Consider the following 11,195-nt stretch of genomic DNA (forward strand, 5'->3'; position numbering starts at 1 on the left):
TGTGTGTGTGTGTGTGTGTGTGTGTGTGTGTGACACTGATTGGGGGGGGGGGTGGTGGTGGTGGTAGAGTAATAAGAAACAATCACAGTGATTCACAAGCTGTAGTAATTTATGTGTTCCAGTTGAGGATATGGAAATATGAAAAAATATGGAAATCTCTCTCCCTCCCAAAACGGAGCTTTCTCAGTCCAGATCATGCGACTGTCTGTGGAAGAGGATTTGGGCATACATATCTTCATCTATCGATGAATATTCCATATTTCCATGAAATATTCAACATTCTATCTTGCCGCCGTATTTTCACATGCTGTCTGATACTGATTCCCCTAAACGAGAGAGAGAGAGAGAGAGAGAGAGAGAGATCAAGGTGTTTGTGAATCTTTTGATCAGAACAGAGTTGTCCCAGCTGTCTGAGCAAGACAACAGGCTGATCAAACCTGTTGTGGAGGAGGACATAGGAAGGAGAGAGCGAGATCAAGGGGGAGGAGGATGAGCAGACGGAGGGAGGAGAGCGGAGGAGGGCAATGTGTTGTGGGTAGGCGGTTTGAAGCCTGCATGGTGATTCAGGACAAGGTGACTCAGGTCATATTCAGACCAGGGGAAGCCTCGTAACTAGAGAGCTGCCCAAAGCTCTTTTAGATGTATCATTTATTCATCCACCACAGTCCGATCTTCAACTCCCAACCCGTGGCACAGTGACAACACAAAACTGCAGCCGCCTCACCGACCTACAGTACAGTGACATCACTAATTGTAGTTAGCTAATTAAACTATAATGACATCACTGAAGTACAGTGACCCCACCGAGCTACAGTGACCTCAGCACAGATAGCCTATTCTCCAGAACAAAACCATTTGGCGGTGATTCCAAGTGACAGGCACACAGTGACAGTAAAGAGGCTTAGCTGTCACAGTATGGTGAATAAGATGTCTGTTCAAGGCGGTTTGGCTGTGGAAAGATGTCATCTTGTCTGACCTGGTGATCACAGCAAACTGGAGTTTGCAGAGAAGCCAGAGGGAACTTTGCTGAAGAGCAATACTGGCTCCCCATTACGGCCGAAATGCTTAACGCCCTGGTCAGTATTTGAGCACGTGAACCAGCTTAGGCACCATCGGGCTTGACGAATCCTGACGACATGCTCCAGCTTGGGGACCACTCTCTGTACGTCTCCCAACTAAGGAGAGAGAGAGAGAGAGAGAGAGAGAGAGAGAGAGAGAGAGAGAGAGATGTGCTGGACATCTGCCAACTAAGAACATTAAGATCACCCAGACTGAGCCTCTCTGGAACCGGTTGCCCTTTGCAGTATGGCTTGCAGATGGCCCAGGTCTGCTGCTCAGATGTTGCCGCTCAGTGTGTAACTGGGCATGTCGGTGGGACAGGCTCCTGTGGGGTACCTGGTCGAAAACATGCGGTGGCCCAGGTGGGTACACGACAGCATCACATGCACCGAGACGCTGTGTTCTCGTCAGACTGGGCAGAGTTCTGCTCTTCTAGACCAGCAGTCTTGGTATGAAGGTCGTAATAAACACTGCACTGGACAGTTTAATCCCTTTAAGGTGCAGTGGGTAAGATTTAAGAGCCATTAGTGGACTTTAATTTGTTAGGGATTCCATAGGCATCCATCAACTATTAGTGAGTGACGAGCTCTGCGGGGTAGCCGCTACGCGCTGACTCAACCTGCCTCAGTAGGAGATATTTAGACTTAGACCGCTCCAGGCGTATGTGGGGAAGAAACGTTCAAAGCAATTGAAATGATTTGAGTCTTGGTATCACAGCTAGATGTCAAACTTCTGTCAAAAAGATGTGGGTAGGTTGGGGTGATCTTCTCCACATTGTGATTAGAGTCACAACGTGGAGAACGAGAGACCTGAAGACCGATGAGCTGGAAAACCCTCCTAACAGAAATGCCTTGTAATATTTGATGTCCCAGGGAATGCAAGCTGTAGAAAACCAAGTCTGCCACGGAAATAACTAATTCATGTTTAATCCCAAGGCCCGACGCTGTAGTCTTTGCGGCTCTACTTCCCATCCATTGCAGGGGAGCAGTATTGACACTTTTTGAAATGACAGACAGGTCTTAATATAACTATAAGGAGAAAGAAGCTCCATAAGTGTGTGTGTGTGTGTGTGTGTGTGTGTGTGTGTGTGTGTGTGTGTGTGTGTGTGTGTGTGTGTGTGTGTGTGTGTTTATCTATTCTCGGAGCTCGGGGAGTTGCAGGATATCCCTTTAATAACATTTTCTGAAAGATGTTTGCGTGGTATTGATCTAAAGCAGTCCTCACAACCTCAGGCCTGTCCCTGAAGCAGAGTGATAGTGTTCAGATGTGTTGGCTCACGTCTACATCCATCAGAGGACATTACTGCGGTCAGCCAATCACGGGACAGATCTCGTGTGTGTGTGTGTGTTAGTGTGTGTGTGTGTGTGTGTTTTTTAAGCTATTCTTCCAGTGTCCACATTGTGTCGGCGTGTGACTTGCTGTTGTTGCGTTTTTTTTCTCCATTACCAAGGCCTTCTCTCTCTCTCTCTCTCTCTCTCTCTCACTCTCACTCTCACTCTCACTCTCACTCTCACTCTCTCTCTCACTCTCTCTGTGTCTCTCTCTCACACACATATATATATATATATTATATATATTTTATATATATATTATACCACCTTCTGGTGCAGGACCCTGACTTGCTCGCTTTGACTCATCGTTAAACAGGGTTACTCACTGAGGGAACGATGAGTCTTATGATGTTTTCCCCTGTGTGTGCTGCTGGGTTATGTATTTTTACTGGCAGGTGTTCTGATGATGTGTTTAAGGTGTAATGTTGGTTTTCATTTCCATATACAGTTACTGTCGGTTCGTGTTTAGTGATGTTGTGTGTAAAGTAAATTTCCCCCAGGGGACAATAAAGTCTAACTAACTAGCTCTCTCTCTCTCTCTCTCTCTCTCTCTCTCTCTCTCTCTGTTTGTGTGTGTGTAAATGTGTTGTAATATCTGTCAACAACATCACTATAAGCACAGGGGAATGATTGTCAGGTGTGTGGTTTGATGTAGTACACTGTTGCATTGTGGGTAAACACTTGTGTGTGGGCGAGAGAATCACAGAGGGATGGAGAGAGTAGTAAAAGACACATGGCTACGGCAAGCTGGTCAGGACACGCATACATACATTCATAGAACAAACAAACAAACACACACACACACACACACACACACACACACACACACACACACACACACACACACAAATGCAAACAATACAACTCGCAGCATTCCACATCTTACACCTCATGTGCTAAACAGGGAGGAAGGAGTGGATGAGAGAGGGAAGGAGGGAGGGAGAGAGAGAGCAGCAAAGAGACAGTGCGAGCTGATTCATTTTCCGCTCATCCCTCGAGTAGACTGGAGAGGATTATGAGAGAGCAAGAGAGAGAGAGAGAGCGGCTGTCTTGGCACAAAGTACAGATACACTCATCTTCAATACGATGCTCTCTCTCTCCGTCTCTTCCTGCCACTCGCCCATTCACAGTACACAGTGCCAGCCACACACACACACACACACACACACACACACACACACACACACACACACACACACACACACACACACACACACACACACACACACACACACACACACACACGGTCCAGATCAATGCAGAACCTTCCTAGCGGTGGATGCATGGAGCTCAGGAGCAGGCGTCAGGTGCCGTGCGTCCGCATGGGGCACCAGAGCACCTTAGACCTCTACACAGCAGCTGTGTCTCTGCAGACCACCTCAGCCCGCATGCACCTCTGCATGCAGCTCTGCATGCCCCTCTCTCCTAACCCTAACCAGCCTGTCATCGCCGCGAGGAGGAGGAGAGGAAGTATTTTCATTTCATTTTGTTTACTGGTTTATTTGACAGGGACGGGGGAACACATTGTTGTAGATGCGCTAGAATTATCCTAAAAGGCTACTTTTTCATCCGCAGTCGCTGGGATCGTTGGAGTGGTGAGATGGAGTGGCTTATTTTAAGAGTGGAGTAAGATGGAATTATTTATTTGGAGTGAGAGTGGGGTGTGAGATGGAGCGATTCATGATGAGTGAGTGAGGATTGAGGAGAGATGAGAGGGAGTGAACTATTCAGAGTGATTGAAAGTGGAGTGAGATTAAAGAGTGATAGGACTGAGCTGGAGCAATTATTTTATATAGAGTGAAATAGGGTAGGCGAGAGAGTGAGGGGGAGTCCGATGAAGGAGTGATGTATTCAGAGTGAGATGAAGGAGTGCTTAATTCAGCCTGAGAGGATTGCGGTGATCTGATATGGTTACCAGGTCACCCTGAAAAGTATTGCAGCGTTAAAATAAACCATTTACGTGATATGGAAATAGTACTAGGTCTTCAGCAGATTTCCAGGAATATTGATCCCTGTTCCTATTCACACATAACCCCATGCAGGAAATCTTCCGGAATTTGGCAGGGTAAGACCACATGTGTGAAAGGGGCTTTAATTTGTTCTAACCAAAAGTTTTACCGTATGTTAATGTTTCAGAGCAGTAATTTTCCTTTTAGTGTGTTGAAATATGTTAGTGCGTTCTGAGTACATTAGGGTTTGTTAGAGTGCTTTTCGTATTGGTTTTTCAATGCGCTGAGAAGATCTTTCATCTCTACTATCCTCTCCTTGCTGGCTCATCACATCTCCCCTCATCTGTGAGGATGAAGTTAGAGTCAAGGGTTAAGGGCTAGAGGGTAGGGTTAAGGTTTTAGTCATTGTATTAGCTATTCTCTGCTTGAGGCTATTTCTGGATTTGTGGAATCGTTGTTATGCACTTGAGGACACTGGAGGGATTCCTTCATCAGCAAAACACATGCACACACACACACACACACACACCATTTCCCTTGTTAAACTCAGAGCGCATCACTCTTGTTAATTTGCTTATCCACTTCATGTTCTCCGTAGCGGCTGACTTATGACCAGCGTTGAATATTTATGTTACATTTTTCCAATTATGAGTCACTTGCTGTGCGAGGCGTATTTTTTCAGCTGACAGCTGGTCAAACCACCAATTTCAATAATTTATCTTAGCACGCCGAGGCGGGCTGACAATGTCGTGAAGCACGCCCAGCTCTCGCCCTTACTTACCTTGACGTCCAGACTACGTTGTTCCCCACAGCTGGATGCGGAGTCAACAACACCACACACACCTGGAAGCACCAAAATCTGAATGCTAATTTCCCTTTTCAACCTTCTCGCCTTAATTATATTCCTGATTTACTCTGTGGAACCTTTCAATCATCCAGATGTTTGAAGAAGCTTGACATCTAGTGGGTTGAACACTGGAAAGCACAGCAGGTGCAGCTGTGGTACCACATCACCCTGGTCCGCGTGTATCTATCTATCTATATATATATCTATATATATATATATATATATATATATATATATATATGTCTTAGCCTCGAGGGGCCAGTTCGGTCTAGAATCCTTCCTTCTCATCGTAAAACATGACAGCCACATAAACACCATAAATCCAGTTCCACTTTTTATTGAAGTTCAGGAAACCCGAACAAGCCTAGGGCTCGTTCAGCTCCGGTCACACCGTATGTGTATGTTTCTCCTCACGTTAAGGGGTCCGGTCAAACCCCTCTTCATGGTTAATTGAATAGTGTGTGTGTGTGTGTGTGTGTGTGTGTGTGTGTGTGTGTGTGTGTGTGTGTGTGTGTGTGTGTGTGTGTGTGTGTGTGTGTGTGTCAGGTGTTTTTTAGTGGAGCCGGTGCAGCTACAGGACAGAGCGCCTTGGGCGTAAGGGAACCTTCATTACCTACCAAGATACCTCACGTTCAGTTTGGTTCGCTGTTCTGCGTCTGCCGTTGCATTACAGAAATGAGTCCAACTGTCATTCTGTCTGAAATAATGATTTATTTTATCGACCTGCTCCATACTTATTCACACATGAATATTCTGGCTATTTAGTTAGTTTTAAAGGTGTGTGTGTGTGTGTGTATGTGTGTGCGTGTGCACCTGTGTGTGGGTGTGTGTTTGGTAATCGCTTCATGGTTTTTAACCTGTAGCAACATTTTCAGAATATCTCCAGGATGTTATTTATACTTGCTGTGGATATGATGGAGCTCACCTTAAAGAAGGTGGTTGTTATTGGATCTGGCATTGCATGCTGCACCAACAACCCCCTCAGATGACCCCCGCCCAGCCAAGCTACCACTTAGAGATGCTGGGTGTGTCGGCGTGCTGAGTCCGATCAACAGCTTTCATGACATGTTGTTAAACTGTAGAAGAAGCACCTGACACAGTCTAGCAGCTTCACTGGCAGACTGCACCTCTCTCTCTCTCTCTCAGGACCACAGATTACAGGTCTCTGCTACTTTACCGGATTACGTTACGGTGCCTCCACTGGACTGAGGCACAACACAGACCACGATGTATCCGAGCAGAAAGGACATTTAAGCCAAAGGCATTAATGCTAGGGTTAGGTGTTTGATTCCCTGTCAAACTCAACCCGTAGAGCATGGCATTACCACGGCCAGTGTTGGGGGTTCATTTGCAACTAAGTCATCTATTTAGGAAATTGTAAAGGCATCCACAAAACTGTGCATTTAATAACCCAGTGTGCTACTGGGGCTCAGCCAGCAGGGGGTGCTGGGCAGATTAGACAGAGTCATGGTTACGGGCGCCATGGTTACGGGCTCGACAACTGGAACAATGTTGCTGACACCATCACAAGCGGAGCAGTCACTAGGGGGGCTGCACCATCACCCCCCTGGGTAGCCAAGACAACCACGGTTGTTAGTGTTGACACATTCTGCAGCTGTTCGGACGGGGTGCGTGTGTGCGCGCGCGTTTGTGCGTGCGTGCGTATATGTGTGTGGGTCCACTGATGTGTGTGCAAATACTGCAGTGAAGGCTGAGAAAGAGGGGGAAAAGAGAGAAAAGAAGCGAGGCGAACAGGGAAGACATTTTGAAGACTGCTTAATATTCCTCTTCCTTATCAACACTGAGTAGACTCTGAGGCCTGAATAATACCTCTGTGTGGGGGCGCCGCTGGGTGCACAGCATGGGGCTCCACGCCAGCACCCAGATCTAGGGCTCTGCGTCTGTCTGAACGTTCATTCTCAAAAAGCGACAGATTCAGTGACATCTTGTGTTCTTTATAAGGTGAAGGTTGCCAGCTATTACACGATGTACGTTCAGGCTGGATAAATGGCTGATCTAAAATGAACACATTGGTACTGAGCCTGATCATGTGTTCATACTGAACCTGATCATGTATTGATACTGAACCTGATCATGTATTGATACTGAACCTGATCATGTGTTGATACTGAACCTGATCATGAGCTGATACTGAACCTGATCATGTATTGATACTGAACCTGATCATGTGTTGATACTGAACCTGATCAAGTTTTGATACTGAGCCTGATCATGTGTTGATACTGAACCTGATCAGGTATTGATACTGAACCTGATCATGTGTTGATACTGAACCTGATCATGAGCTGATACTGAACCTGATCATGTGTTGATACTGAACCTGATCATGTATTGATACTGAACCTGATCAAGTTTTGATACTGAGCCTGATCATGTGTTGATACTGAACCTGATCAGGTATTGATACTGAACCTGATCATGTGTTGATACTGAACCTGATCATGTGTTGATACTGAACCTGATCATGTGTTGATACTGAACCTGATCATGTGTTGATACTGAACCTGATCAAGTTTTGATACTGAGCCTGATCAGGTATTGATACTGAACCTGATTATGAACTGATACTGAACCTGAACATGTTTTGATACTGATCCTGATCATGTATTGATACTGAACCGGAACATGGAATGATTATGAACTTGATCATGTATTGATCAGTGAATTGTCCCCCCCGCAGGGCGTGAGAAGAGAAAAGGTCACATGATTTCAGCGGGTGACGTCGAGTTCCCGCGGGAGTACCACACGCTGGCGGACCGCGGCCGCGGCGCCCGGCGTTTCAACGACAACGCCGCCAACGGGGGCTTCTCCTGCTCGTCTCTGGACCGGCGAGGCAACGCCCGGAGTCTGGAGGCCCTAAGCACCTCCCACACGGCCGAGGCGGAGCGCCAATGCCATGGCCTCCTGGACAAGCACAAAGTACCCAGCAGCCCTTGCAGTGCGCCCGCCTCCCAGCTCTCCACCCCTGCCAGACAGCAGGTAACCCCTCTCCCGACCTCCTCCACTCTGCCCACCCCCATCTCTCCTCCCTTCTCTCCTCCCCTCTCTCCAGCCATAACCCCACCCTTGCTCCAGCCCTCACCCCAACCTCCGTCTGCTAACTCCACCACCACCCCAACCTCTACCTGGTAGCTCCACCCCTCACTTAACCTGCTAGCTCCGCCCCTCACTTAACCTGCTAGCTCCGCCCCTCACTCCGCCCTCCAGACGCCTGCTAGTTCCACCCCGTCCAGCAGTACTGCTCTGAGATACGATTGATCTCCTGTAAAACAGGATACGATCAACTCCTTTAGTTAAACGGGTGTATTGCAGTTGTTGCTTCCGTCTGAGATTCATGGAAGTTGCTTAGACTTTTTGCAGATCGTACCCTCGGTACTACAACTAGAGAACAGGACGTGGTGTTCCACGGGAAGCCATTGACGGAAAGCGATTGTTTTTATAAGTGGGCGGTGATTATAGCGGAGAGCAGGACTGCAGAGAGGCATTCTGAGAAAGCTTTTAAAGGATAAAGATCAATGAGTCCAAGTGAGTGGAACTCTTCCGCCTCCACCACCTCCTCTTCCTCCTCCTCTTCCTCCTCCTCATCCACCTCCTCCTCTATCTTTCCCTCCCTTCTGTCGATGTCTCTCTCCTCTCCTCTACCTACTCGGCCCACCACATCGGCTTTCATTTGAGCACCCAAAGGTGCAAAAATAAAGCTACACCAGGAGAGAGTGAGAGGAGAGGCAGGTGGAGTCCACTGTCGCTATGGAAACCAGGGGCTTTCCATATAAGGCAACTGAGTGATATCATATAGTTGGCAGTGGCTTAACCAGAGGTAGAGCAAGCAGCACATACTGTTCAAAGAGAGACAGAGAGAGAGAGAGAGAGAGAGAGAGAGAGAGAGAGAGAGAGAGAGAGAGAGAGAGAGAGAGAGAGAGAGAGAGAGAGAGAGAGAGAGAGAGAGAGAGAGAGAGACTGTTTGACTGGGAGGCAGATAGAGAGTAACAGAGAGAGAGAGGGGGAGAGACAGAGGGGTGAGCAGACATCTAAGCTGCAGCATTTTGGCAGCAAAGTAGGAGAGAGAGAGAGAGAGAGAGAGAGAGAGAGAGAGAGAGAGAGAGAGAGAGAGAGAGAGAGAGAGAGAGAGAGAGAGAGAGAGAGATTGGGTGAGACATAGAGAGAGAGAGAGAGAGAAAGAGAGAGAGAGAGAGAGAGAGAGAGAGAGCGGGTGAGACAGTGAGAGAGAGAGAGAGAGAGAGTGTGAGAGGGATAGACTTTGGGGAGGAGGGGGGAGGGAGGGGCTCGCGGGTAGAGCGAGGTGCTAGTCGCCTGCCGTTACTACGGTAGCCGAGGCGCGCTAGCCGTTACTACGGTAGCCGCGGCGCGCTAGGGAGATCCTCAGAGCTCTGCAGCGGAGAGAGAGACAACATGGAGAAGGAGGAGGAGGAGGGAGGCGCGAGAAGGACCAGGCAGGAGACTCCTTGAGGAGTGACGGTAAAAACATGCATCCTTTACTCCTCTAAAGACGCCACGATGGTGACAGGATATCCTGCTAGGAGGGGGAGAGGGAGAGAGCGGGAGAGAGAAATAGAGCGAGGGGGGGGGGGGGGGGGGGGGGGGGTTAGAGAGGAGGGTGAGGGGATGAGATGGAGAGAGAGAGAGAGGATGGAAGAGGGGGGAGAGGGACAGAGGGGGCAGAGAGGGGGGGAGCGTGATAATGGGGGAGAGAGGGAGTGAGAGAGGGAGAGAGAAGGGAAAGGGTGACATAGAGAGGGAAGGGGAGGGGTTGGGGGGGCACCAGGGAGGGAGAGAGAGCGAGCGAGAGAGAGGGGAGAGGTGGAGAGGGGGGGGGGGGGGAAAGGGAGATTGAGAGACATGAAGCTAAATGAGGGAATGCTGCTAAACTATCTGACCAGCATGTATGTGCATCTTCCCTTCTAATACTGGCAGAGATGCATTGTGTTTTCTTCACATGCACATGCCTTGGTCCTCCATATATGTGTGTGTGTGTGTGTGTGTGTGTGCGTGTGCGTGTGTGTGCGTGAGTGTGTGTGCTGGAGCTGCAGCATTAGGTAGGGGAAGGTATCAGGTGCGATGCTGCTATGGAGTATGGAGTGAAGTCTTTTATGGGCTGAAAGATGACGTATATATTTATATATATATATATATAGAGAGAGAGAGGTAAATATTAATACAAATATTAATATATAATACTGTCATGTATGAATCAGTGTGTATTTTCCTGGCTGCGTCACGTGCGGGTTAATATTGTGTAGTGTGTATTCAAATGTGTTGGTAGTGTGTTGTGTGTTCATACACGTGTGAGGAAGACGTGTGTTGGTTTTATATTGCGCGAGAACGGCACTAATACTTGACATGCAAATCACTCATATCTCTCTCTCTCATGTCCCCCTTTCTCTTTCTCCACTCTCTAACTCCGTCGCCTTCTCTCCATCACCCTCTGACTCTTCTCTCCCCCTTTCTCTCTCTCCCACTTCCTTACTCTCTCCTCTCCTTCTCTCTCTCACTCTCCCTCCCTCTCGCTTTCTTCCCTCTCTCCTCTCCCTCTCCCTCCCCCTCTCCCAACTAATCTCTCTCCTACTGTTGGCCTGTGTGTGTTTGTGTATGTGTTTATATACATACAGCATATACATATGAGTAGTGTAAGGGGTATATCCGTTTTTTTCTATATAGTGCGTGCGTCTCTCTGTCTATCAATTTCAAGGCGGTTTATTGGCGTAACAAAATCTTAAGATAATGATGCAGAGGCAAAGATTAATATTCTTTAAAAAGTCGTAATTTCAGCATGGTATCAAACAAGCAATTAAAAATGTAGAAATAAAATAATGAATGCGTTGTCATAGTAACAACACATGTGCCACCCATGTGTTTCACACACACACACACACACACACACACACACACACACACACACACACACACACACACACACACACACACACACACACACACACACACACACACACACACACACACACACACACA

This window comes from Gadus macrocephalus, chromosome 18 (genome assembly GCF_031168955.1).
Source record: "Gadus macrocephalus chromosome 18, ASM3116895v1".
NCBI lineage: Eukaryota > Metazoa > Chordata > Actinopteri > Gadiformes > Gadidae > Gadus > Gadus macrocephalus.